Below are 17,864 nucleotides of genomic sequence, written 5' to 3'. Positions count from 1 at the left end.
CTAATGACTCGTGGCGACGCTGAAGGTTGCTGTCCAAGGTGCTGAAATCACTTTGCATGCGAATGGAATAGAAATTAACTCCAGTTCTGTCCTTATCCTTAGAATTGTTCTGTTTTGAAGTTTGATTTTAAATTAGAATGCTGACCTGCTAAAATTATTCATGTATAGTCTTGCATTTTCCATTACCGAACAGCATTTATTTCCTCTGAATTATGAACCGATCTGAAATGTTTTAAATCCCATTACACAACATTAATGATGCAAATAACTTCAGTTCAAGTTAATTACAGGAATCAGATTTTGTGTCATAAACTGTCTATGAAAACTGTTTGCGTGTGTGTGTGTGTATGTATTTAATTACCCATTGTTTCAGTGCAGAGGTGCAATAAATCAGAGCTGATAGACATCAAGTCTCCGCATGTGAAAAGCTGTTCTCATGTCATGTCTATGCATGTGTGAGCTCAGTTTAAAAGAGGAGAGAGACAGTAGGAGGGAGACAGAGGATTGAATACCGTGCTTGTGAAAAATCTCTCCCTAAATTTCGTTACAATTGCAAGTATTGTGTTAGATAGCATTGTGTTGGGGCTGATGTTTAGATGTGAGCAGACAGCAGTTTTCTCTTTCTTCTTTTGTCTCGTCGATTTCTTTGCAGTCTGTTCATGTAGGACAAAGAATTAGAACAGATAGATAAATGGAGAGAAGTGGGGGGTGTCGTCAGCATGTACTGTATCTGTGGCAGCAGCAGCCTATGAAATCATTCACACATACTTTTCTGGATTCTGCTGCTGTTACAGGGCAGTTATTACTGATGCTTTGCCATGGTAAAATTTTCTATGTTAAAATAATTTGTTCACTCAAGAAAAAAAAAAAAAGAATCATGCACCGATTATCCAAGATGTAGATGTGAGTTTGTTTCTTCATGGGAACAAATATGGAATAATTTAGCATTACATCATTTGCTTACCCATGGACCCTCTGCAGTGAATGGGTGCCATCAGAATGAGATTAATCAGAATAATCCACAAGTAATCCACACAACTCCAGTCCAACAATTAACATTTTATGAATCAAAAAGCTGCATGTTTGAAAGAAACATACCCATCATTAAGGCATTTTAACTTCAAACTGTTGCTTCTGGCTGAAATACAAGCCTTAGATCCATAATATTGGTTTCTCCAGTGAAAAAGTCATCTCATCTGAATCGAAAGAGAAATATATTCACATCGTTTACAAGTAAAAACTGTCCAAAACAACAAGAGATGGATTTTTTCACTGCAAGAAGCATTATTATGGTTTATGAACTAGTATTTTAGCTGGAAGCAATGTTTTGAAGTTAAAAATGTCTTGATGGATTTTTTTTTCTTCTTACAAACACACAGCCTTTCGCTTCACAAGGCAATACATGATGGACTGAAGTGGTGTGGATTGCTTGGGGATTACTGTGATGCTTTTATCAGCTGTTTGGACTCTCATTCTGACAACACCCATTCACTGCAAAGGAACCATTGGTGAGCAAGTGATGTAATGGTCAATTTCTCCATATCAGAAGAAGAAACAAACTCATCTACATCTTCGGTGTTCTGAGGATGAGTAAATGTTAGCAAATTTTCTATTTTGAATGAACTATTTGTTAAATCTATAGCTAGACGGACATATGCTCATTTGTGAGAGACGAGGAGTTGAATATTTCTGGAAATGTTCTGATCGCATTACCAAGTGCTCTTATGCTATAATGCATCAGAGAGGTTGGTGTGAATGCTGGAAACAGGTTGCTGTGTACTGTATTGTAGCTGGCAGTTAACTTCCTTTGGCTCTCGGAGCTATTAGAATGTACCTCAGAACAGTACAGACACAGCTGAATGTATCGATCCAAGCTGGCAGTGCCTGCCACCACTCGATAGAAATATCTATGCAAGCACTTGATCGTGACTCTGTGTGTGTGTGTGTGTGCATTCTTTTCTGTGATGTAAGTGCTTATGGTGATGGGAAATACTTGAATCTATGCATATGAGTTGGAAACATTCAGTTGTGTGCTTTATTCCACCATTTAATATTTAGGCTGTATTCGTGAGTGGGTTAATGATGGCAGTTTTGCATAAGCAAGGTCACTTACATCATCTGTCAGTGGATGATGAAACCCACATCAATCAGTGAGTCATTTACTGATTTAAGCAAACCCTTTCATACCTGCTAAATGCAAATCAGTGCATTGTTTGTTTACATTTGTGTGTGACAGCTGCACGTCGACACATCATTAATGAGTGTGGCGCTGACATTTACTCCTCAATCTGGCACTGTTGACTTCCTCTAGACTGCTAACATGCAGCCAAAACACAAAGAGGAAGTGTTGTGTGCTTGTGTGTTTTGTATGCACTTGTGTTTTTAAATGGTTTTGTTAACATACAATTAGGATTATTTACAGAAGCAACTCACAATGCCAGTTTTTATGTTGCTGCATAGAACTTTTATTGATAGAAGTGTGATTCCCATGCCTAGATCATATTTCAACCTAAAATCAAAATGAAACAATTGCATTAAATTGTATTTTATTTCATAGTGTTATTTCTTACTTTCTTTCTTTCCTTTTCCCCCCCACTAATTTAGTCGTTCTTATTTTCTGGAATGGGATGATTCTCATTAGTTCCCCACTGTACTGAAATAATGTAATGTATTATGTAAACATTGTTTTTTTTTAAATATAATTGAGTAAATGCATACATATTTTAGAATTTAAAGTAGATATTTTTTGTCATATATATATATATATATATATATATATATATATATATATATATATATATATATATATATATATATATATATATATATATGTGTGGTGATGACAGACATAGTCTTGACATGATTTGTCAGATTCTCCCAGAGGGGTATGTGTGTGTGTGTGTGTGTGTGTGTGTGTATGTGTGTGCCTGCGTGCCTTGCAGTTCTACAAGTGAATGGATCATAAATCCTAAAATAACTAGTATTAAGGAGGTGCTAAAAAGAGCTGCTTAATTAAATATTTTTGTGTTAAATTATGGTGTAATCAGTTCTGGTTCAGCCTAAGCCAGTCAGACCTTATTGATGTTACGTTCTGTGTTCGCTTGATTCATACAGTAAGTGCAAACAGTTCTGCTCTGAAAACCTGCAGGTTAATTAACACAGAATCAGTCATATTTCATCTGTTTCATATTTACTCTCATTATTACCTGCATAAAAGGTCTTCCAGAGGGAAATGTTATTGCTCTTTCAGATCACTGCAGACATTCTGGAGATGTCAGATTATTATTTTATTTTATTTTTTGAAGGGGGCTTTTTCAGAATATCTTAGGAGCAGATGACTTGAGCAGAAATCTCCATTTGCTCTACATTCAATCTCGCTGATGTATAGGACAGTAGAGATAATTTAAGTAATATTTTAATTTGTGCTTTTACCTTCTCACAGGCTGAGCTGAAATTACTTATATTGTGTAAGTGGCTTCTTTTTTTCTGATCTGAAATGTTCGAGTGCCTCTACACTGAGCAACCCAGTGTCCTCTCTTTTACATTGTAACCCACCATTGAAGCAGAAAACACTGTGTAAACATGCAGCTGAATAGTTATTTTCTCTTTTCAAACTCTGAAACGTTCTCGTCCATTTACAGCATGGACTTCATCCATGTGAAGTGTACAAACAACAGAATTAGTAAATGGATGTTGTGCACTTACATTCGAGAGTGTTTCCAGAGCTCTCTGGTTCTGAAGCACTTTCAGCAAAGATCTGTTATTGCAGATGTAACAGCCCAGTCAAACTGAACATGGCTCTTTATACTGAGAGCTTTAGATTTTCTTTTTTTTAGATCTCAAAACTAAATTCATAATGTTTTTGCTGCTATTTTGGGTTATTCTTAAGAGTTTTCATTTGTTTTTACTATATAAAATTAGGAAATTATATTGTTATATTTATTAATCATATAATACAATGGAATTCATGCATCACTATTTGGGATTGCCTTGTATTAGAAATGTGCAAAAAAATCTGAATGGCCGATTTTCTTTGTCACATTACAGATTCTTTTTTTTTTTTTTTACTTTTTTTATTCACAGTATGATGTTTTCACAACACATTGTGTGTAAGTTGGAGCAGAGATCTGGCGAGAAACTGCAGCTGTCTGTCAGGTTGTCATGTGTGACTGAATTTGCCCCCCATCCATTCGAGTCAGGCCAGTGACTCATTTCTGCAGTAACTCACAATGATGACCTTTCATAGATGGCGAAATATATCTCTGTAACAATGCTTTGATGGAGTGTTTAAAATAGAGATCACTAACATTGTAGAATGTGCACCCTTCTCTTCTGATTATTATTATTATTATTCTTTAAAGGATTTTCAGTACAGTGATATTATTTTAATGGCAATCAAGTACATTGGTTTCCAAATTATTTTTGATTGAATTGCAATCTCATTCGCATTACCTTAAAGTGGAATTTATTTATTTGTTTGTAAGCTTTTACAATGGTACAGGAAATGTGCTTAATTATCATAAAACGATCTTAAAAAGCAGAAAATGTTTATGTTCCTAAATAAATGATACATAATCATGTATAATTATTCAGAGTTGGCAAACCGGTCCTACACAGAAAGTGGATAAATGTTTTTTGCTAAACTTAAGTTACTACAAAGAAGCTTTGTTGTTTTTAAACTTCATCCTAAACATTTATTAGAAGCTAGTGAAATAAAGCAGATGTCAACATATAGAGGTTGTATGGCATGCCCTCATCTTCAAAACCTTGAATAATTTCTTTGAAATTTTCTTTTTTATTTTTCTTTCTTTTTCTTTCAACTGTTTATATATTGCAGTTGTGAGGGGAAAAAAATCTGAAATGAGATAAAATCTCGTAATTCAGACTTTCTTTCACACTGTTCTTATTTTACATCTCACAATTCTGGCTTTATTTTTGTCACTGAATTCTAAGTTTGCATCATGCAATTGCTTTAGTTTCCACCATGAAATAAAAAAAGATAATTGCAACCTTTTATCTCAAAATTCTGACTTTTGTTTATACAGTAGCTCTGACATTTTGTAAAAACTGTGAGCTTATATTATGTTTATAGAAAAAAGAAGTCAGAATTGTGAGATAAACTCAGAATTGTGAAAAAAAATTGTTTAATAAAAAGTCACAATTATTTTTTTATGCTTGGCGGAAACAAGCTTCCATATATTGGTAGCCTGTGCTGTTCATTGTAGCATTAATAAATGCCAGTGTTTGGTTTTAAAGACAATTTTGTATTTTTTTTTTTTTTTTTTTTTGCAATTTTGTGTTAGATGTTCAAAAAGTGTCCTGAACAAAAACCAGCTGAGTAGCACAGATCCAGCTCACTTCCTCTGGCTCTCTGGCTCTGTCTGAGGGCTGTAGGGATCAGTGTGTGGACAGTGAGTGTATCTGTCTGGGGTGATTCATGACTCCAGGCCTTCCCTTCTGACAGCCTTCCTCTGCCATTTCTCTCCATCACCCTCTCTCTCTCTTTATCCTGACAGCAGGCCTTTCTGAGCATGCCTGGACACAGAGCAGCAACATTTCCGATGCAGCCTGTGGCCGCGGGGTCAGCCAGCACCCACCGATCTCGCCGTGCCCCGCCTGCCTGATCAGCCTCTGTGTGTGTGTGTGTTTAAGTGTGTTTCACTCACCATCTGCTTTTCTCTTCCTCTAGTTCTCCTCACTTGCCTTTCATTTCAGGAGAAACTGAATTTTCTTCACAGCATTTTTCGTGTGGGATCCCTTTGATGTATGTGTGTGTTTGCACAATTCTGTGTCAGCACAAGGTGTTTTACTCTTGAGGACACAGACAGCTGAAATCTCTGCTGTGTTTGCATATGTGTGTGTCGTGCACGTCTCAGCACACCTACATTACATGTAGTGCAAGTTAAGATTAAATGGGAAGCACAGATAGTATTTATTTATTTATTTATTTGATAATGCATGCATCTATGTACAAATAGTATATTTATTGTAAATATTCTATAATATATTATTTATTTTATTAACTATAATATATTCCTAAAGCTAATGGAACTAGTAGTTTATTTGTTTGTTTGCACTGCCAAGGTCATGGGTTCAATTGCCAAGGGAAGCAAGAACTAAGCAAGTGTCCCTTGAATGCAATCTAAGCTGCATTGGATAAAAGCATCTGCAAATGTAATCTTTAATAATTACTTTAAAAAAAGTTAAATTGCTTAGTAACTCTAATAATTGATCAACCACAGAACTGTATTTTACAATGGTTATATCTGGCAATATGCAAGATATAATATTATGAACACAAAACTAAAAGAGTATGTCACTATTTGCATTTAGAAAAGCATATGTTTATTGATCATTAGGCTTTTAATCACTGTATTTTCTTTACAGCTCCTCTATATCAAAATTGGGTGAGCTCTTAAATGGTCTAAAATGTTTTAATTATGCAATTAATATTTATGTGGCCAGTAAAGTAATGACATTCTTATAATGTGAATCAATGAGATTTCATAACTGCATAACAGACTACTACTACTACAACACACACACACACACACACACACACACACACACACACACACACACACACACACACACACACACAAAGTCTCAGTAAGATCATATTTAAATGCTGTTTTAAATGTTTTATTATCAAAGCTTTGTAGTTTCAAAACAATATAATGCAAATGCAGTACATTGATGACTGAGAGATGAACAAATAAGCATTCCTCAAAAGCCTAATGGTGATATAAAAAGCTCACATTTTAACATAGTTTTTTATAATAATAATAAAGTTAACCTACATTTCTTGAGTCCAGTAAGTGTACATTTTAAAAAATTATTAACACTATAAAAAATAAATTCTTATGTATGAAATCTGTACAAATTTGACAGCATAAAGACGTCAACCACAAGATGGATGTTTTAATTAATTAAGTGAATTATTGATGTAAATTATCAATCATGAAAGAAGAAATATAGAAGTATTAATGTTGATAATTTAGGGGCCTTATAAATGTGCATATCAAACATTATACACTATAGGCCTCGTAGGGTTAAAAAGTAGCTTTTGAAGGAAGCACTGCAGACACTTAAATTACAAATAAACAGAATTGAAGACAAATCTGGCATTTATAAGTTGAATCTGTGCTTCCCTTCTTGAAAAGCATCAGCTGTAACTGCTCCATGTTGCTGACTAATCTTAAGTGCAGTGCTGTGCATTTGTATGTATTTTATGTGTATTTAGTCTTTCTCTGTCTGTGTTCGCTTTGGAGTTTTTCACTCTCGCTCCAGAAGAGCAAATAAATGTTGCACTTTGATCGCCCTAATGGCTGGAGGCTTCCTGACCTTGTTAAGGGGTGATCTGAAGCGACAAAGTGACCGGAAGTCATTCGGTTTCAAACAGAGTTGGCGATCTGAGGCGACGTGAGTGACAGCAACCACTGGCGAAGCGACAAAGTTCAACTTTATTCACAATGATAAGGAACAACCAGTAGAAGATGATCCACTGTCTGACCCAAGCACTGGCTGAATTCTGATTCAAAAGAGTTTATTTTCATTCCTTAATAATTTAACAAGTTAAGGTATATTATATTTTCCATGGAACACAAAATGGGAAGTTTAGCAAAATTATCTAAGCTGCTTTATCATTAAGGCATTTTAACTTTAAACTGTGGCTCCTGGCCAAAATTACAAGTCCATAATCCATGCTTCCTCCAGTGAAAGAAGTGCATCTCCTGTTACTCTCTTACATCAAAATCCATCCACATCTGTTCACTTGTAATCACTTTTGTCATCTGTGCATATTTCTCTACTGATTCAGTCAGTCTTTGCCACTCCAGAAAGGCTGCACATTTTTGCCTGAAGCAATGGTTTGAAGTTAAAACCATCTTATAGATTGATTTATTTCTTACAAACAAGTAGCTTTTGGCTTCCCAGGATGTTAATTGATGGACTGGACTGGAGTGGTGTGAATGTTTTTATCAGCTGTTTGGACTCTCATTCTGATGGCACCCATTCACTGCAGAGGAACCATTGGTGAGCAAGTGTTTTAGTGCTACATGTCTCCAAATCTGATGAAGAAACAAACTCATCTACATCTTTGATGGCCTGGGGGTGAGTAAAGATTCAGCAAACTTTCATTTTTGGGAGAACTCTTCCTTTAAGGAGTTTGACGTCATATTTGGTTACTCGTATTCATTCAGTCTAAAATGAGTTATGCTTCAAATACTTTGACCTGCCCTTTAATTCATGTTTATTATATAGTCTGTACTTTTATCTTTTGAATGCATCCTTTAGTTTCTCTGACCTCTTCATGTTCTTCTCTCTTCCTGTCCTTGGTGCTTAATACCCCTGTCCTATTCAGTGTCATATGGGTCACGCTGAAGTGGGTCACCATAAACTCACATCTCAGGGACAAACAACAGACACTACACCACAATTCATTAGCAGACATGAGTGATGCATCATTATCTGCTCATATGTGTGGCACGACCGCTTGTGTGTCCCCGGTGTGAGTGGAGATATGAAGATATTGATTCGGTATATTCAGAAGCTTTGAGACTGGTATGATGCTGCTACCGATCCAATGATAACATCTAGCCAGAAATGCTCACAGAGTGCAAAAGTCTAAGGCAACTAAAAAACTAAAAAAAATTAATAATAATTATATATATTTTATTTTATTATATTTTTATATACATATATAAATTTTTATCACAAATTAATTTTCAGAAGAAAAAAAACAGTAATGTAATAGCAGTTTATTAACTAAAAAAGAAAGACTTTAGTTTATTCCTGAATTGCATCCAGTTGAGGCTGTTAATAAAATCATTATACATTCCATGTATGCCATAATTTCATTATCATTTAATCTCCACATATCAAAATATTAGACTTAAAACATATCACCAATGGTGATGTTAATGTATTATTATTATTACTAAAAACATTAAACAAGGTTCAGAAAAGAATACTCTGACATGAATAATATTTGTCTTCTATAAACAACGTAGTGAGACGTGTTCTGGCAATTAGGTAGTATACAGTATGTAAAGTCTCAATGTCAAAATGAGTCTTGCTGGAAGTAGGCAAGAGACATGGGACACTCAAGAACAGTCTTTGACAAAACGCAAGGGGAAAATCCAACATGGGAGCTAGCACAAACACGTGTAACCAAATAGTAGACCGGACGAAGAAATAAGGAACAGACCAGAACTAATAAACACAGAATAATTACAAACACAGGTGCATAGGATAAGGCAATCAAACTAAACAAGAACAGGAAAATGACCATATAAGGAAAACCAGGAACTATGACTGGGTAAAACAAGGAAAACAAGTCCAAAACACTGATAAGTACACAGAGTAATGTTAATGAATAGGTACATGTGTGTGGGTGGGTGGGTGTGTTTAGAGAGGCCAAGGTCTAATGCTGTAAATATTTCATATTAGGCTCTGTCTCATCTACCTGTGCTTGCAGATATGATTAACCTTGAAGCCACTCTATGCAAGTGACAAGGATTTTTTTTTTAGGTCCACCAGAGGCACACAGAAAATAAAACAAACATATAGATGAACGGTCAGTTTCTGAAGAGGTTATTACAGTGGCTAAATGAATCAGACTTCACTGGCCAACCAACATTTATGTATGTATGTAACTACATGTTAAAAAATAAACTTTTTTTTTTCATTCTGTGTTACAGTATATTGCACAATGATAAGTCAATTAAAACCCTACAATTGATGTATTTAAGGTACACTAGCAAATTATATTACATTACATTAAAATGTTATAATTAAAAAATGCAAATAAATAAATAATAAAAAAGTACATATAAACAAGAAACAACAACAAAAACAGTGTAATTGCAAGAGTAAGAGAGGGTGGGCTTGGTAATTAAAAATTAAACGAATACTGATTTTGTCAGGTGAATAGACTCACCTGCTCTCTGGCACTTTTCTTAAGTCAAACACTAAGTGCCACCTGCATTTCCATCTACATTTCAGTGTAAAAAAATTTGATTTATGGTTGTGCAGCGATAACGTACTCGGTTACTAACGTAACCTCGGTTCTCTCTAGAAGAGGGAACGAGTACTGCGTCTTAGCTAAGACGCTACGGGAAAAGTCTCTTTTCATGAAATACTGAAGCAAAAAATTATGCTTAATTTTGAATTTTTGTAAAAACGCATTTGCAGCAGTACACAGCAATAGGCTAGACGGCTCGCTCGCTCATTGGCTGCTCTGCAGCAAGTGCACAGCCTATCGAACGCAGGCTGATGCAATATCAGCCGAAGCGAACCAGAGTGAATCGTACGCACGGCAGAGAACGCAGTACTCGTTCCCTCTTCTAGAGAGAACCAAGGTTACGTTAGTAACCGAGTACGTTCTCTTACGAGAGTTCTCTCGTACTGCGTCTTAGCTAAGACGCTACGGGAACCCCATGTAAAACGCTGTGCGCGCAGGGATCACACACCAATAAACCTGAAGCAACACCCAGGATTTACAGTGCACAGTCACCCGAGGGACTCACAGAGAGCCCAGGACAGGAGAGGGGGAAAGCACTCCGTCCCATATCTAGCAGCACCCGTAGATGCGGCAATACAATCATCACACAGTCGAGGCAAGGCCTGACCAATGTGGCAACGCGGGTCTTACGTAATACTGCCCATATAACAGTCGGCAGCGCATAACGCTCACGAACTCAGAATTCCCATCAGGGCCCTGATTCGGCTATACCGACAGCAGCCTTGCTTGCAAGGCGGGAACCTCCAGGTTATAAAACCTGATAAATGTAGACGGCGAGGCCCAACCTGCCGCCATACATATATCCTGCAAGGAGATCCCAGTACCCCACGCCCACGACGAGGCGACGCCTCTTGTGGAGTGAGCTCTGACACCCAGTGGGCACTGAAGGCCCTTGGAAGCGTAAGCTAACGCTATGGCGTCAACTATCCATCTGGATAGAGTCTGTCTCGAAACAGCCATTCCCTTGGAACGTCGACTGAACGAGACAAACAGCTGCTCAGTCTGTTGAAAGAACCGGCTTTACTGACGAGATGCGCATAACGATCGGCCGATCTCTGTGACAGCGCGCTTTCGTTCTTGGAGAAGAACGCGGAGCAGTGAGCGTTTTCGTGGGACGCGAAGAGGTCCACCTCCGCCCTGCCAAATCTCTCCCACAACAGCCGGACTGTTTGCGGGTGTAGAGACCATTCGCCCGTGGGAATGTTGTTTCTGGACAGCCTGTCTGGACCCAGATTCTGTAGCCCAGGCATATGAACTGCCCTCAGCGAGCGCAAGTTGCACTGAGCCCAAACCAGGAGGCGTTCCGTCAGCCTGTACAGGTTTCGGGACCCGAGACCGCCCTTGTGATTTATGTAGGACACCACAGACATGTTGTCCGAACGGACTAAGACGTGGTGGCCCTTGATTCGGGGACAAAAGCGCGCCAGCGCGTTCTCCACTGCCAGCATTTCCAGACAGTTGATATGTTGGAGCTTTTCCCGTTCTGACCACATGCCAAAGGACGGTCTGCCCTCGAGCAGCGCTCCCCATCCCGAAGTGGAGGCGTCCGTCGACACCATCTTCACTTTCGAGGAAGTCCCCAGGCTTACACCTGATTGGTACCAGTCGATCACTGTCCAGGGTTTCAGGGCTGTAACGCAGCCTTGATTGACCTTGAGACGCAGTCGACCAGATACCCACGCTCCGCTCGGTACCCGCGCTTTCAGCCAGAACTGCAGGGGGCGCATGCGGAGCAGGCCCAGCTGCAGAATCGGAGATGCTGAGGCCATTAGACCCTGCATCCTCTGACATTCTCTGAGCGAAACAGTCACGCCGCAGCGGAGAGAACTCGCCGCGCGCTGCATGCTCAATGCGCGCTGTGGTGACCGCCGCGCCGTCATGGAACGTGAGTCCAGAGCTAAACCCAAAAACAGTATCGTCTGACTGGGGTTCAGCGAACTCTTCGCCCAGTTGACACTGAGACCGAGTCTCTCGAGGTGATCGAGTAAAACGGTTCTGTGTTCCACGAGCTCCGCTTGTGATTGAGCCAGAATTAGCCAGTCGTCCAAATAGTTCAGCACTCGCATGCCTCTGAGTCTGAGAGGAGCGAGCGCTGCGTCTCTGCACCTCGTAAACGTACGAGGAGCTACGGACAAGCCGAACGGCAGGACTGTAAACTGGAATGCCTGGCCCTCGAAGGCGAATCTCAAATATCGCCTGTGATTTGACGCTATCTGTATTTGAAAATACGCGTCCTTCAGATCTATTGACATGAACCAGTCTCCTCTGCGAATATGCGCGAGGAGCTTCCTGGTCGTAAGCATTCTGAAACTGCGTTTCACCAATGCCCTGTTCAGCTGTCTTAGATCCAGTATAGGCCTGAGACCCCCGTCTCTCTTGGGCACCAGAAAATATCTGCTGTACAGCCCCCCCTCGCTTTGAGCTTGAGACACAGGCTCTACAGCCCCTTTGCTCAACAGTTTTGATATTTCGGCCCGAAGTAGGTGTGCTACTTCTGTTTTTACCGTGGTTTCGTGGCGTCGAGAAAACTGTAGCGAGTAGCCTCTCTTTATAATGCCTTGCACCCAGTCCGAAACCCCTGTAAGCGCTGACCATGCATCTGCATGAATGGCTAAGGGCTAACATTCATGGGCGTCACGCCTGTGGCATTTGAGGCGGAGAGCGCACTGATCACAGCCCCCGACCCCGTCCCGCGCTTAACCGATCGAGGGAGGGCTGAGCGGGTCCCATAGGACTCGTGATGTCTGCGAGTAACTGTGGGCTGCAAATGTGCACATTTACTGCTTTTGACTCGCTGTCTGCCTGGGCAGAGTGTATGCGCACGGGTTTCGTTTTTACAGAAACCACGCGCCGTGAGTGACATAGTGTTTGTGGGCACTGAGGAGTGGGCTAAGGGCTAATGGCTAAGGGCTGGATGCGAAGTGCGCTCTGTTGCCTGGGCAACAGCGGCGCTTCGGTGTGCTGTAACATGGGCGTCACGCCTGTGGCATTTGAGGCGGGGAGCGCACTGATCACAGCCCCCGACCCCGTCCCGGCGCTTAACCGATCGAGGGAGGGCTGAGTGGGTCCCATAGGACTCGTGATGTCTGCGAGTAACTGTGGGCTGCAAATGTGCACATTTACTGCTTTTGACTCGCTGTCTGCCTGGGCAGAGTGTATGCGCACGGGTTTCGTTTTTACAGAAACCACGCGCCGTGAGTGACATAGTGTTTGTGGGCACTGAGGAGTGGGCACGTTTACTATGTGGTGCGCGTGACCGATCTGAGTCGATCTTTTAGGCGCGAGCCCTGTGTGCAGGGTGTGCTTACATGTGGAGGTGGGCACTGAGGAGTGGGCATTGTCACTACATTTATAGCACCATCGGCCGTGGCCGGACGAACGTGCACGGGTTTCGTTTTTACAGAAACCACATGACGCGTTTGACATAGTGATCGTGGGCACTGAGGAGTGGGCACGTTTACTATGCAGTGCGCGCGATCAGCCTGAGTCCCTTTTATGGGCGCGAGCCCTGTGTGAAGGGCTGTGCTTATATGTGGAGATGGGCACTGAGCAGTGGGCATCGTCACTAAATTTATAGCACCATCGGCCGTGGCCGGAACACCAGAAATAACACTTTTTTCGGGAAATATCTGGTCAGCCGTGATAACGGCTTTTGTGTGCAGGCAAGCGGGCACTCGTGCAGGCTTGCGCATTGCAGAAGACGCTGAGACAGTCACAATTCTTGGAACTGCAACAGCGGCGCGCTTGGGTGAGAGCTCGGCCGCAGCGGAACTCATACACCGGCGCTTTCCTAGCAGTGCTAGGTTGTTTTCGGGGCTTCTGGCTTCACCGCAATCCTCTGCCGCGGCTCCCGCGGTGCGGGGCGATGGCTGGAAGAGCGAGAACGGGGTCCCGAGCTGCGTTGCTGACGCTGTCGCGATGACGCAGCTGGAGGCGGTGGGCGTGACTGAGAGCTCTGTGGGGCCGGTCTAGGGCGGCTAGCTGCAGAACCGGAGCGCTTCGGCAAGAAGTGCTTGAACGCCTGTGACGCTTTCTGGTCCTCGGCGAATCTCTCCACAAACTCGCTGACAGATGATCCGAAGAGGCCAGCAGGAGTCAGCGGCGCGTCAAGGAACGCAGCACGCTCAGACTCCTTGATGTCAGAAAGCGTTAGCCACAAATGCCTCTCAGCCACCGTAGCGGAAGCCATAGCCCGTCCCATGGCCTGTGCAGCGGACTTAGTAACTTGGAGGGAGAGATCCGAAGCACTCCTCAGATCCGCGAGACAGATCGCTTCAGGTCCCATCTCATCCAGCTTGTGGAGGAGATTGCCCTGGAAAATCTGCAGCGTGGCCATGGTGTGCAGCGCAGACGCAGCCTGCCCAGCAGCAGAGAAGATCCGTGCGAGCAGCGATGACGTCATGCGGCAGGCTTTGGATGGCAACGCCGCCTTAGTCCGCCGTCCAGCAGAGGGCGGGCAAAGGTGCGCTGCTATAGCCTGTTCCACCAGCGGAAGTGACAGGTTGCCTCTGTTTTTAGCATCGTCCAGTGTGGAGAATGCTGGTGAAACAGATGAACGAACTCTCGCCGATAATGGAGCATTCCAAGCTTTCGCCACTTCTTCGTGAAGCTCAGGGATCCATGGAGCTCGCCCAACCCTCACTGCCAGAAGCAAGCAAAGAGCCTGTGTCCTCTTCCTCCGACGCGGCCCTGAGATCCACTTCCTCCGATGACGCGGCGGCAGACAGCGGACGCTGACCATCGGGAAGCGATGCAGGGGAGGCTGGTGAAGCGGAGGGAACCGGCGAGCTCGGCAGAGCTGGAGGCGGTTCCGGTAGACGCTGCGGTTCTGGTAGACGCTGCGAGCGGCGCTTTTTACGGCGCTGCGTCGCAGCGGATGATGCAGGCTTCGAGAAGAACGCCCGGCGAGTCCTCAGAGTCACCATAGGCATTAACTCGCAATGAGGGCAGCCGCCGTCAGCGAGCGCGAGCGCTGCATGGTCCTCACCCAGGCAGGAGACGCAGATGACGTGACGATCTCCTTCGCTGAGTGGGGCTCTGCACGAGCCGCACGAGGGCATCTTTAAAAAGACGCAGCTCTTTTATGAGTGTGGGTCGCAGGGCGAACTCATACAAGGATATAAAGGATATAGGCGCCGGACAGCGCAGCAGGAACAGCAGTGGAAGGCGGCGAGGCCAGCAGCTTCAGAATGGCTCATCCCGCTGATATGCTTCTCAGACGGCGCTTGCTTCCTCCGTGATCCAGCGATGTGTGAGCTTCAGGTGAGTCAGCCTTTTCGAGCTCCTTTTATAGGGTTGGGCCACACCCGTTTCGGCGAGAAGTGACGTGAAGGGCGCGAAGCGTCCTAATTGGTCTGATATTGCATCAGCCTGCGCTCGATAGGCTGTGCACTTGCTGCAGAGCAGCCAATGAGCGAGCGAGCCATCTCGCCTATGGCTGTGTACTGCTGCAAATGCGCTTTACAAAAATTCAAAATTAAGGATAATTTTTTGCTTCAGTATTTCGTGAAAAGAGACTTTTTCCGTAGCGTCTTAGCTAAGACGCAGTACGAGAGAACTCTCGTAAGAGAACTAATAGTTCACATGTCAGAACATCAACGACACAAAATGTTTGAGGCAAATCCAAACACCAAATAATTGATTAATTACTCTAGACAAACATTTAAAGAAAGAAGGATTTTCGATTACTTCCTTCCTGGAGTGCTGAGAGCGCTGTGTGTGTGTGAGGGCTGGATTGTATCTCTGTATTGTGAGACTAGTACAGAAGATAATTAGCTGTCAGAGTGTATTACTGCTCTCAGCTGGAGCTGATAAACACAGGAGAAGAGCTCTCACCTCACACAACAATACTCTATTTTCATACTGTGAACACACACAGGAGCCAGAGTTAACACTTGCCAAGTACCAAATACGAGTACAATTTGGTGTTGACAAGTAAATAAAACATTATTAGTTGGCCAGAAAGTTTATGTATGGTTGAAAGTGTACTGGAAGAAGCAGATTTAGAAGTTAACAAAGCCAGTAAGATGCAGCTAACAGGAAATCAGATCTCAGATCTTTGGTAAACGTCCTGGCAAAATTGTAAACAAACATTCTTCAGGTATGTTACCTGATCCTTACTAAAGTAAAACACACACACACACACACACAAATTACACATTGTTCATCGTTCATGAAAGATGATTTTTTTTCTGAAACATGTTAGTTGAATATTCATCTAACATTTCTCTTTTTTTTATGTTAATGTTTAGAAAAGTAACGTTCCCATAATTTTGGAATGGGATGATTTTCGCATATCGCATATCCTAGAAGAAAACAAAATATGAACATTCAGAAATAACATTTTCATAACATAATGTGGAACATTAGCAAAACATGCTAACGTGGAACATATTTTGTGAGCTGGGTTACTGCATTTAATTTATTTATTTTTTTTAAGACTAGTAAAACATTTCCATTGCTGGTATATTTTTGGAATTGATAAATATACAGTAAAAGTAAATATATTTTTTTAATTGGGTTTCCATCCATTATTATTATTATTATTATTATATGATTAAGTCTATTATATTGTATTTTAAAGAACAATTGTAAACAAATGTTTGGTTCAGTAATACACACACACACACACACACACAGTAAAATCACTTATATTGTGAAATACTATTACAACTAACTACATCAAAAAATTATGATTAATCTGATCAGTTCTTGCTGAAAACATGAACTATTTCACAAAAACCTACATTGTCCCCAAACGTCTCAGATTCACAGTGTCATGTATTATTGTATTATTGCCAGCATTCTCGTGTGATTGCCCATAAATATCTGCTCATGTGCAGAGTCCAGCACTGATGACTTTTTGTCCACCGCTGCCTTCATCTGAGAGACATCCAACCTGATAATTATTAAACCCTCTTCTATCCAGATCTAGCGTATGACTTTATTTCCCTCATAAAGGACTGTCACAGCCGCTCTGTGAGTGTGATCAGTGTGAAAAACTGGAGAATCATTAGGGGATAGAGTCCAAGATGAAACTTTGGAAGGTAGCTTGCATGTGATTTTATTGTATTATATCACACATTGTACTATTATACACACTCGCATTATTGTTCTATCATGAGCTGATAAGGAAGGTTTTATGTGTTCATGCACATATAATTAAGATAAGGAGCTGATATGAACATGTCAGTCCAGTTCAAGTCAGAAAAAAACCTGAAAAGAAAATAATGTGGGCAGGATTTCTGTTGGAAATCTTCACAATTTGGTTTCTAATGTTTTTCTTCTTTTCCATTTGGATGCAAAAACAAACAAACAAACAAACAAATAAATGAATGAATGAATGAATAAAACGGGTCTGTCAGAACAAAACATTTCTAGTAGGAGGACTGTATAGATTTTAATAGTACAATGGTGTTTTAGGACATTAACAGAAATGTAAAGGAAATCTGTACAATATGACTAAAGCTGTGAATAGGATTATGCAATATCCGAAAAGAAAGGTGTTTAATAATCATATATATATATATATATATACACACACACACACACACACACACACACACACACACACACACACAAACCCGATTCCAAAAAAGTTGGGACACTGTACAAATTGTGAATAACAACAGAGTGCAATGACGTGGAAGTTTCAAATTTCAATTTAAATTTTTATTCAGAATATAACATAGATGACATATCAAATGTTTAAACTGAGAAAGTTTATAATTTTAACGGGAAAATAAGTTGATTTTAAATTTCATGGGATCTATACATCTCAAAAAAGTTGGGACAAGGCCATGTTTACCACTGTGTGGCATCCCGTCTTGTTTTTATAACA

The sequence above is a fragment of the Carassius carassius genome, chromosome 23 (genome assembly GCF_963082965.1).
Source record: "Carassius carassius chromosome 23, fCarCar2.1, whole genome shotgun sequence".
Taxonomy (NCBI): Eukaryota; Metazoa; Chordata; class Actinopteri; order Cypriniformes; family Cyprinidae; genus Carassius; species Carassius carassius.
The sequence above is the reverse complement of the archived record's forward strand: the minus strand, read 5'-3'. Positions refer to the sequence as shown.